The following is an 11,887-nucleotide window of genomic DNA, read 5'->3' on the forward strand; positions in this document are numbered from 1 at the left end:
AGACTTGCCGGTAACGAGATTGAACTAGGTATTGAGATACCGACGATCGAATCTCGGGCAAGTAACATACCGATGACAAAGGGAACAACGTATGTTGTTATGCGGTCTGACCGATAAAGATCTTCGTAGAATATGTAGGAGCCAATATGAGCATCCAGGTTCTGCTATTGGTTATTGACCGGAGACGTGTCTCGGTCATGTCTAGTTCTCGAACCCGTAGGGTCCGCACGCTTAACGTTTCGATGACAGTTATATTATGAGTTTATATGATTGATGTACCGAAGGTTGTTCGGAGTCCCGGATGTGATCATGGACATGATGAGGAGTCTCGAAATGGTCGAGACATGACGATTGATATATTGGAAGCCTATGTTTGGATATCGGAAGTGTTCCGGGTGAAATCGGGATTTTACCGGAGTACCGGGAGGTTACCGGAACCCCCCGGGAACATGATGGGCCTTAGTGGGCCTAGGTGGAAGAGAGGAGAGGCGGCTAGGGTTGGGCCACGTGCCCCTCCCCCCCCCCCAGTCCGAATAGGACAAGGAGAGGGGGCGGCACCCCCCCTTTTCTTCCTCCCCTCCACCTCTTCCCCCTCTCTCTCCTAGTCCAACATGGAAAAGGGGGGAGTCCTACTACCGGTAGGAGTAGGACTCCTCCAGCGCGCCTCTCCTCCTGGCCAGCCGCACCCCCCCCCCTTGCTCCTTTATATACGGGGGCAGGGGCACCCCATAGACACAAGTTGATCAGTTGATCTCTCCCAACCGTGTGCGGTGCCCCCCTCCACCATAATCCACCTCGATAATACTGTAGCGGTGCTTAGGCGAAGCCCTGCATCGGTAGAACATCAACATCGTCACCACGCCATCGTGCTGACGAAACTCTCCCTCAACACTCGGCTGGATCGGAGTTCGAGGGACATCATCGGGCTGAACGTGTGCTGAACTCGGAGGTGCCGTGCGTTCGGTACTTGATCGGTCGGATCGTGAAGACGTACGACTACATCAACCGCGTTGTGCTAACGCTTCCGCTTTCGGTCTACGAGGGTACGTGGACAACACTCTCCCCTCTCGTTGCTATGCATCACCATGATCTTGCGTGTGCGTAGGAATTTTTTTGAAATTACTACGTTCCCCAACAGTGGCATCCGAGCCTGGTTTTATGCGTAGATGTCATATGCACGAGTAGAACACAAGTGAGTTGTGGGCGATATAAGTCATACTGCTTACCAGCATGTCATACTTTGGTTCGGCGGTATTGTGAGATGAAGCGGCCCGGACCGACATTACGCGTACGCTTACGCGAGACTGGTTTCACCGCCACGAGCACTCATTGCTTAAAGGTGACCGGCGGGTGTCTGTCTCTCTCACTTTAGTTGAACCGAGTGTGGCTACGCCCGGTCCTTGCGAAGGTTAAAACAGCACCAACTTGAAAAACTATCATTGTGGTTTTGATGCGTAGGTAAGAACGGTTCTTGCTAAGCCCGTAGCAGCCACGTAAAACTTGCAACAACAAAGTAGAGGACGTCTAACTTGTTTTTGCAGGGCATGTTGTGATGTGATATGGTCAAGACATGATGCTAAATTTTATTGTATGAGATGATCATGTTTTGTAACCGAGTTATCGGCAACTGGCAGGAGCCATATGGTTGTCGCTTTATTGTATGCAATGCAATCGCCCTGTAAGGCTTTACTTTATCACTAAGCGGTAGCGATAGTCGTAGAAGCATAAGATTGGCGAGACAACAACGATGCTACGATGGAGATCAAGGTGTCGCGCCGGTGACGATGGTGATCATGACGGTGCTTCGGAGATGGAGATCACAAGCACAAGATGATGATGGCCATATCATATCACTTATATTTATTGCATGTGATGTTTATCTTTTATGCATCTTATCTTGCTTTGATTGACGGTAGCATTATAAGATGATCTCTCACTAAATTATCAAAGTATAAGTGTTCTCCCTGAGTATGCACCGTTGCAAAAGTTCTTCGTGCTGAGACACCACGTGATGATCGGGTGTGATAGGCTCTACGTTCAAATACAACGGGTGCAAAATAGTTGCACACGCGGAATACTCAGGTTAAACTTGACGAGCCTAGCATATAACAGATATGGCCTCGGAACACGGAGACCGAAAGGTCGAGCATGAATCATATAGTAGATATGATCAACATAGTGATGTTCACCATTGATACTACTCCATCTCACGTGATGATCGGACATGGTTTAGTTGATTTGGATCACGTGATCACTTAGAGGATTAGAGAGATGTCTATCTAAGTGGGAGTTCTTAAGTAATATGATTAATTGAACTTAAATTTATCATGAACTTAGTACCTGATAGTATTTTGCTTGTCTATGTTGCTTGTAGATAGATGGCCCGTGCTGTTGTTCCGTTAAATTTTAATGCGTTCCTTGAGAAAGCAAAGTTGAAAGATGATGGTGGCAATTACACGGACTGGGTCCGTAACTTGAGGATTATCCTCATTGCTGCACAGAAGAATTACGTCCTGGAAACACCGCTGGGTGCCAGGCCTGCTGCAGGAGCAACACCAGATGTTATGAACGTCTGGCAGAGCAAAGCTGATGACTACTCGATAGTTCAGTGTGCCATGCTTTACGGCTTAGAACCGGGACTTCAACGACGTTTTGAACATCATGGAGCATATGAGATGTTCCAGGAGTTGAAGTTAATATTTCAAGCAAATGCCCGGATTGAGAGATATGAAGTCTCCAATAAGTTCTATAGCTGCAAGATGGAGGAGAATAGTTCTGTCAGTGAGCATATACTCAAGATGTCTGGGTATAATAATCACTTGATTCAACTGGGAGTTAATCTTCCGGATGATAGCGTCATTGACAGAATTCTCCAATCACTGCCACCAAGCTACAAAAGCTTCGTGATGAACTATAACATGCAAGGGATGGAAAAGACGATTCTCGAGCTCTTCGCAATGCTAAAAGCTGCGGAGGTAGAAATCAAGAAGGAGCATCAAGTGTTGATGGTCAACAAGACCACTAGTTTCAAGAAAAAGGGCAAAGGGAAGAAGAAGGGGAACTTCAAGAAGAACAGGAAGCAAGTTTCTGCTCAGGAGAAGAAACCCAAGTCTGGACCTAAGCCTGAAACTGAGTGCTTCTACTGCAAGCAGACTGGTCACTGGAAGCGGAACTGCCCCAAGTATTTGGCGGATAAGAAGGATGGCAAGGTGAACAAAGGTATATGTGATATACATGTTATTGATGTGTACTAATGCTCGCAGTAGCACCTGGGTATTTGATACTGGTTCTGTTGCTAATATTTGCAACTCGAAACAGGGGCTACGGATTAAGCGAAGATTGGCTAAGGACGAGGTGACGATGCGCGTGGGAAATGGTTCCAAAGTCGATATGATCGCGGTCGGCACGCTACCTCTACATCTACCTTCGGGATTAGTTTTAGACCTAAATAATTGTTATTTGGTGCCAGCGTTCAGCACGAACATTATATCTAGATCTTGTTTGATTCAAGACGGTTATTCATTTAAATCAGAGAACAATGGTTGTTCTATTTATATGAGTAATATCTTTTATGGTCATGCACCCTTGAAGAGTGGTCTATTTTTGTTGAATCTCGATAGTAGTGATACACATATTCATAATGTTGAAGCCAAAAGATCCAGAGTTGATAATGATAGTGCAACTTATTTGTGGCACTGCCGTTTAGGTCATATCGGTGTAAAGCGCATGAAGAAACTCCATACTGATGGACTTTTGGAACCACTTGATTATGAATCACTTGGTACTTGCGAACCGTGCCTCATGGGCAAGATGACTAAAACGTCGTTCTCCGGAACTATGGAGAGAGCAACAGATTTGTTGGAAATCATACATACAGATGTATGTGGTCCGATGAATGTTGAGGCTCGTGGCGGATATCGTTATTTTCTCACCTTCACAGATGATTTGAGCAGATATGGGTATATCTACTTAATGAAACATAAGTCTGAAACATTTGAAAAGTTCAAAGAATTTCAGAGTGAAGTTGAAAATCATCATAACAAGAAAATAAAGTTTCTACGATCTGATCGTGGAGGAGAATATTTGAGTTACGAGTTTGGTCTACATTTGAAACAATGCGGAATAGTTTCGCAACTCACGCCACCCGGAACACCACAGCGTAATGGTGTGTCCGAACGTCGTAATCGTACTTTACTAGATATGGTGCGATCTGTGATGTCTCTTACTGATTTACCGCTATCGTTCTGGGGTTATGCTTTAGAGACGGCTGCATTCACGTTAAATAGAGCACCATCTAAATCCGTTGAGACGACGCCTTATGAACTATGGTTTGGCAAGAAACCAAAGTTGTCGTTTCTTAAAGTTTGGGGCTGCGATGCTTATGTGAAAAAGCTTCAACCTGATAAGCTCGAACCCAAATCAGAGAAATGTGTCTTCATAGGATACCCAAAAGAGACTGTTGGGTACACCTTCTATCACAGATCCGAAGGCAAGACTTTTGTTGCTAAATTTGGATCATTTCTAGAGAAGGAGTTTCTCTCGAAAGAAGCGAGTGGGAGGAAAGTAGAACTTGATGAGGTAACTGTACCTTCTCCCTTATTGGAAAGTAGTTCATCACAGAAACCGGTTCTTGTGACTTCTACACCAATTAGTGAGGAAGTTAATGATGATGATCAAGGAACTTCAGATCAAGTTGTAACTGAACCACGTAGGTCAAACAGAGTAAGATCCGCACCAGAGTGGTACGGTAATCCTGTTCTGGAAGTTATGTTACTAGACCATGACGAACCTACGAACTATGAAGAAGCGATGGTGAGCCCAGATTCCGCAAAATGGCTTGAGGCCATGAAATCTGAGATGGGATCCATGTATGAGAACAAAGTGTGGACTTTGGTTGACTTGCCTGATGATCGGCAAGCCATTGAGAATAAATGGATCTTCAAGAAGAAGACTGAAGCTGACGGTAATGTTACTGTCTACAAAGCTCGACTTGTCGCGAAAGGTTTTCGACAAGTTCAAGGAGTTGACTACGATGAGACTTTCTCACCTGTAGCGATGCTTAAGTCTGTCCGAATCATGTTAGCAATTGCCGCATTTTATGATTATGAAATTTGGCAAATGGATGTCAAAACTGCATTCCTGAATGGATTTCTGGAAGAAGAGTTGTATATGATGCAACCAGAAGGTTTTGTCGATCCAAAGGGAGCTAACAAAGTGTGCAAGCTCCAGCGATCCATTTATGGACTGGTGCAAGCCTCTCGGAGTTGGAATAAACGTTTTGATAGTGTGATCAAACCATTTGGTTTTATACAGACTTTTGGAGAAGCCTGTATTTACAAGAAAGTGAGTGGGAGCTCTGTAGAATTTCTGATATTATATGTGGATGACATATTGTTGGTTGGAAATGATATAGAATTTCTGGATAGCATAAAAGGATACTTGAATAAGAGTTTTTCAATGAAGGACCTCGGTGAAGCTGCTTACATATTGGGCATCAAGATCTATAGAGATAGATCAAGACACTTAATAGGACTTTCACAAAGCACATACCTTGACAAAGTTTTGAAGAAGTTCAAAATGGATCAAGCAAAGAAATGGTTCTTGCCTGTGTTACAAGGTGTGAAGTTGAGTAAGACTCAATGCCCGACCACTGCTTAAGATAGAGAGAAGATGAAAGATGTTCCCTATGCTTCAGCCATAGGCTCTATCATGTATGCAATGCTGTGTACCAGACCTGATGTGTGCCTTGCTATAAGTCTAGCAGGGAGGTACCAAAGTAATCCAGGAGTGGATCACTGGACAGCGGTCAAGAACATCCTGAAATACCTGAAAAGGACGAAGGATATGTTTCTCGTTTATGGAGGTGACAAAGAGCTCATTGTAAATGGTTACGTTGATGCAAGCTTTGACACTGATCCGGACAATTCTAAATCGCAAACCGGATACGTGTTTACATTGAACGGTGGAGCTGTCAGTTGGTGCAGTTCTAAACAAAGCGCCGTAGTAGGATCTACGTGTGAAGCGGAATACATAGCTGCTTCGGAAGCAGCAAATGAAGGAGTCTGGATGAAGGAGTTCATATCCGATCTAGGTGTCATACCTAGTGCATCGGGTCCAATGAAAATCTTTTGTGACAATACTGGAGCAATTGCCTTGGCGAAGGAATCCATATTTCACAAGAGAACCAAGCACATCAAGAGACTCTTCAATTCCATCTGGGATCTAGTCCAGGTGGGAGACATAGAAATTTGCAAGATACATACAGATCTGAATGTTGCAGACCCGTTGACTAAGCCTCTTCCACGAGCAAAACATGATCAGCACCAAGGCTCCATGGGTGTTAGAATCATTACTGTGTAATCTAGATTATTGACTCTAGTGCAAGTGGGAGACTGAAGGAAATATGCCCTAGAGGCAATAATAAAGTTATTATTTATTTCCTTATATCATGATAAATGTTTATTATTCATGCTAGAATTGTATTAACCAGAAACATAATACATGTGTGAATACATAGACAAACAGATTGTCACTAGTATGCCTCTACTTGACTAGCTCGCTGATCAAAGATGGTTTTGTTTCCTAGCCATAGACATGAGTTGTCATTTGATTAACGGGATCACATCATTAGGAGAATGATGTGATTGACATGACCCATTCCGTTAGCTTAGCACACGATCGTTTAGTATGTTGCTATTACTTTCTTCATGACTTATACATGTTCCTATGACTATGAGATTATGCAACTCCCGTTTACCGGAGGAACACTTTGTGTGCTACCAAACGTCACAATGTAACTGGGTGATTATAAAGGTGCTCTACAGGTGTCTCCGAAGGTACATGTTGGGTTGGCGTATTTCGAGATTAGGATTTGTCACTCCGATTGTCGGAGAGGTATCTCTGGGCCCTCTCGGTAATGCACATCACTTAAGCCTTGCAAGCATTGCAACTAATGAGTTAGTTGTGGGATGATGTATTACAGTACGAGTAAAGAGACTTGCCGGTAACGAGATTGAACTAGGTATTGAGATACCGACGATCGAATCTCGGGCAAGTAACATACCGATGACAAAGGGAACAACGTATGTTGTTATGCGGTCTGACCGATAAAGATCTTCGTAGAATATGTAGGAGCCAATATGAGTATCCAGGTTCCGCTATTGGTTATTGACCGGAGACATGTCTCGGTCATGTCTACATAGTTCTCGAACCCGTAGGGTCCGCACGCTTAACGTTTCGATGACAGTTATATTATGAGTTTATATGATTGATGTACCGAAGGTTGTTCGGAGTCCCGGATGTGATCTCGGACATGACGAGGAGTCTCGAAATGGTCGAGACATGAAGATTGATATATTGGAAGCCTATGTTTGGATATCGGAAGTGTTTCAGGTGAAATCGGGATTTTACCGGAGTACCGGGAGGTTACCGGAACCCCCCGGGAACATGATGGGCCTTAGTGGGCCTAGGTGGAAGAGAGGAGAGACGGCTAGGGCTGGGCCACGTGCCCCTCCCCCCCCCCAGTCTGAATAGGACAAGGAGAGGGGGGCGGCGCCCCCCCTTTCCTTCCTCCCCTCCACCACTTCCCCCTCTCTCTCCTAGTCCAACATGGAAAAGGGGGGAGTCCTACTCCCGATAGGAGTAGGACTCCTCCGGCGCGCCTCTCCCCCTGGCCGGCCGCACCCCCCTTGCTCCTTTATATACGGGGGCAGGGGGCACCCCATAGACACAAGTTGATCAGTTGATCTCTCCCAACCGTGTGCAGTGCCCCCCTCCACCATAATCCACCTCGATAATACTGTAGCGGTGCTTAGGCGAAGCCCTGCATCGGTAGAACATCAACATCGTCACAATGCCGTCGTGCTGACGAAACTCTCCCTCAACACTCGGCTGGATCGGAGTTCGAGGGACATCATCGGGCTGAACGTGTGCTGAACTCGGAGGTGCCGTGCGTTCGGTACTTGATCGGTCGGATCGTGAAGACGTACGACTACATCAACCGCGTTGTGCTAACGCTTCCGCTTTCGGTCTACGAGGGTACGTGGACAACACTCTCCCCTCTCGTTGCTATGCATCACCATGATCTTGCGTGTGCGTAGGAAATTTTTTGAAATTACTACGTTCCCCAACAGTGAGGTGGACCCTCGCAACGCCCCACGCGCGAAGGCCAGAAGCGCTCCTGAGACGCGACTCGATTGAGTCCTGGGTAATCGACGCAGACGCGCAGCCCGCCATCCTCGCCTGGATGGGGAGCTACGCTGGGTAGGCGGCGGCTGCCGTGCATGACTCTTGATTCCTGCAGCTCCTGAGTAACCTTGGTGATGAACCCCTGAGGGCTGGGCCCCCCTTGCCTTATGCCTTCCTGAGGGAAGCGTACCAAGAAGCACGCCTCCAAGTGGTGCCCGAGCGCCTCCCTCGTGACCTTGGCAAAGTCAGTGACCCTCCAGGAGAGAGCCGCCGAGCCTTGCTCGAGGAGGGCGCCGGGCGCGCCTCCCTATGCGACGGAGGGAGGCGCCCCTTGGATGGGCGCGGATCCTGGAGCGGTGCCACCGGAGGTGCCTGCCTCCCGAGGCCCTGAGCCGGGTGTCGTCTTCTTCTTCTTGGGAGCTGCTTCAGGGAGGTCTCCACTCTTGCTGTCTGGGTCCTTGATCGATGCGGTTGGAAGGCGTGCTCAAGAGAGCACACCGCATCCTTCTCCTCACAAGGGACTGTGATAACTCTGCCGCTTCCTGCCATCTTGAGGATGTTGTAGCCGTGGTGAGTCACTGCCATAAACTTGGCCAGGGCCGGATATCCGAGGATGGCATTGTATGGCAGGCGAATGTGGGCGACGTCGAAGTCAATGAGCTCGGTACGGTAGTTCTTGCGCTGTCCAAAGGTGACAGGGAGGCGGACCTGCCCTATCGGGATAGTGGAACCATCAGTGACTCCTGAGAAGGGCTTGGTTGGCTGAAGCTGATCGTATGGCACTTGGAGATTGTTGAACGTCTCGACGGACAGGACATTGAGCCCTGCTCCGCCGTCGATGAGAGTCCTGGTAACTTGCACATTGCTGATGACCGGGGAACAGAGCATTGGGAGGACACCAGCTGTTGCCGCGCATTTGAGCCGATCCGCCGAGCTGAACATGATGGCGCACGCGGACCACCTGAGAGGGCGCGTAGCCTCGAGCTTGGGGAGGACTGCGTTCACCTCGCGAGCAAACTGCTTGAAGATGCGCTGAGAGGCTGGGGCCTGGGCACCGCCCAAGATGCAAGCGATAGCACGCGGCTCCTGGAAGTCCCCAGCCCCCTCGTCCTGATGATGGTCGTCATTCCTTCTTGGTGGTGGTGGCAGAGGAGGAAGACCTGCGTTTCCTTGTGGGCGATCCTCATGAGGCTGATCTCTCCAGGCCCCCTTGCGAGGCTGGTCCTGCCAGCGGTCCTCGCGAGGCCGGTCACGCCACCCCTGGCGAGGGCCACGGTCATCCCATCGTCCTCCACCTCTTCCTCCGCCTCGGCCGTAGCCCCGATCGTTGCGCTCGGGGCGTCGACCAACACGGCCTTCTCGCACGGCTCTGAGCTCTTGGCATTCGTTGGTGTTGTGGGTATGGAGATCATGGTACACGCAGTATCGGCTGCCTTGGACGACTCCGGCTGGTCCCTGCCGCGCTTCGTGTCCGGCTCTGCTGCGAGCACAGCTGCTCCCTTGCGCTTCACATCCTTCGCCTTGGCTTTCTTCTCTTCTGGATCTGTGGCTGGGAGCTCGAGAAGGGAGAGGCGTCCCTCCTCAGCCCTTGCGCACCTGGTCGCCAGGTTGAACAGCTCCAGGGACGTGCACAGATCTTCGTGGATCGCCAGCTCCTCCTTCATCTTGACGTCACGGACGCCGTCGGAGAATGCCGAGATGATGGCCTCCTCAGTCACCTTGGGAATCTTGAGGCGAGCGCTGTTGAAGCGCTGGATGTAATTCTGCAGAGTCTCTCCGGGTTGCTGCTTGATGCGGCGCAGGTCACCCACGGCCGATGGACGGTCACGAGTGCCCTGAAAGTTGGAGATGAAGCGGGTGCACATCTCGTCCCAGGAGGAGATTGTGCCAGGAGGCAGGTTCAGGAGCCAGGTGCGGGCACCGTCCTTGAGCGCCATGGGAAACCAGTTTGCCATGACCTTTTCGTCCCCGTTGGCGGCTTCGATGCCCAGCTCGTAGAGCTGTAGGAACTCCGCGGGATCGGCAGTGCCGTCGTAGCGAGGAGGCAGGTCCGGCTTGAACTTGCCCGGCCAGGCGACACTGCGCAGCTCGGTGGTGAAGGCGCGGCAGCCTGCGGTGGCCATCGGAGCTCGCTGCTGATGCGGGGCTCGCTCCTGGGGGTCCCCGCGCGCCGCTGCTGGGAGCAGCGCGAGGTCTTGACGTGCTGGCGCAGGGACGCGGTCATGGCGGGCCGGTGCAGGAAGCACGCGAGCACCTTCTTGGGGACGAGGGATTTCTTGGCAGCTCCTTTCTTGTCGCGCGGGCGCTGGACGCGGAGGATCTCGTCCAGGGGCCGCGCGCCTTGGAGCCAGGGCGCCTTCTTGAGGTGGAGGTGGTGGAGGCACCTCCTGGGCTGCATCACCCGCACAGGATGGAGGGCGAGGTAGAGAGAGGGACGGCGCTGGGGAGCCCCCTGCGGCGTTGACGAGCTCGGTAATGCGAGCGAGCCACTCCTCGTAGAGGTCATCGACGGGACGGTAGTGCAGGAGCTCACGCACCAGGAGCAACGCGGCGTGCGCGTCCGTGGGAGCGCGACGAGCGTGCGATGAAGAACCAGCTAGGGTCAGCGACGGGGCGGCGGTGCGGCCTTCTCGCCGTACCGAGGGATGCAGCGACGAGGCCTGCTGCTCGTTCCCCGCCGGGCCGGTTGCGGCGTTGGCGGCGAGCGACGGAGAACGATGGGGACACCCGCCGACGGGAGCTGTCTGGGCGACGCGGGTGGCGAGAGCTGCCCGACGCTCGGCGCGAGCCCGGCGAGCGTCAGCCATGGGCGCGACGGACGATCGAACGCGAAACAGCGGAAGGAAAGACTCCGGCGCACCCCTACCTGGCGCGCCAAATGTCGGATTTCGGGTTCCGGCAGACCCTTAAGGTTCGAACACTGGGGTGCGCGCGAAGATCTTCTCCCTGCCAATCCATGCCCAATCGCCTCGCGAGAATCTAAGCTAGACGATGAACAACACGAGAGACACGAGATTTATACTGGTTCGGGCCACCGTTGTGGTGTAATACCCTACTCCAGTGTGTGGTGTGGTGGATTGCCTCAGGGGCTGATGAAGAACAGTACAGAGGAAGAACAGCCTCGCGAGAGGTGTTCTTGAGTTGGTGTGGTGTTCTGCTTGAGAAGGATTCGATCCCCCCTCCACGGTGGTGGCTAGTCCTATTTATAGAGGCCCTGGTCCTCTTCCCAAATATTGAGCGGGAAGGGCGCCAACAACGGCCATTTTGAAGGGGAACATCTAGTACAAGTTATCCTGACTAAATGTGGTCTTGGGCTGCCAAAAGCACTGGCGATGACATCGTCTTGGGCTCCACGGTGACCTCCGTCCTGTCGCTCTGCTGGTCTTGGTCTTGTTGCACCGGAATGGTAATCTTTGCCTGATGCCTCGGTACTCTGCGCCTGTGCTTGCCCCCTTTGCACCAAAGAGGAAGCAAGGACGCTGCGCAGGCCGGCGCCCGCCTGGCGCCCGCCTGGTCTCGATCGTCATGGCTTGCGTCACGAGCACCTCGCGAGGTACCCTTGCCTTGATCTCTCCGCCTCCTCGCGAGCCTGCCTGGTGAGGCCACGCTTGAGGAAGCCTTGCATCATCCGCCCCGCGAGGCTTGGCCCCTCGCGAGGGTCTTGAGCTTGAGTCGATGAAGATGGGCCGCACTGGGCCAC

Source organism: Aegilops tauschii, chromosome 5 (genome assembly GCF_002575655.3).
Source record: "Aegilops tauschii subsp. strangulata cultivar AL8/78 chromosome 5, Aet v6.0, whole genome shotgun sequence".
Classification (NCBI taxonomy): Eukaryota; Viridiplantae; Streptophyta; class Magnoliopsida; order Poales; family Poaceae; genus Aegilops; species Aegilops tauschii.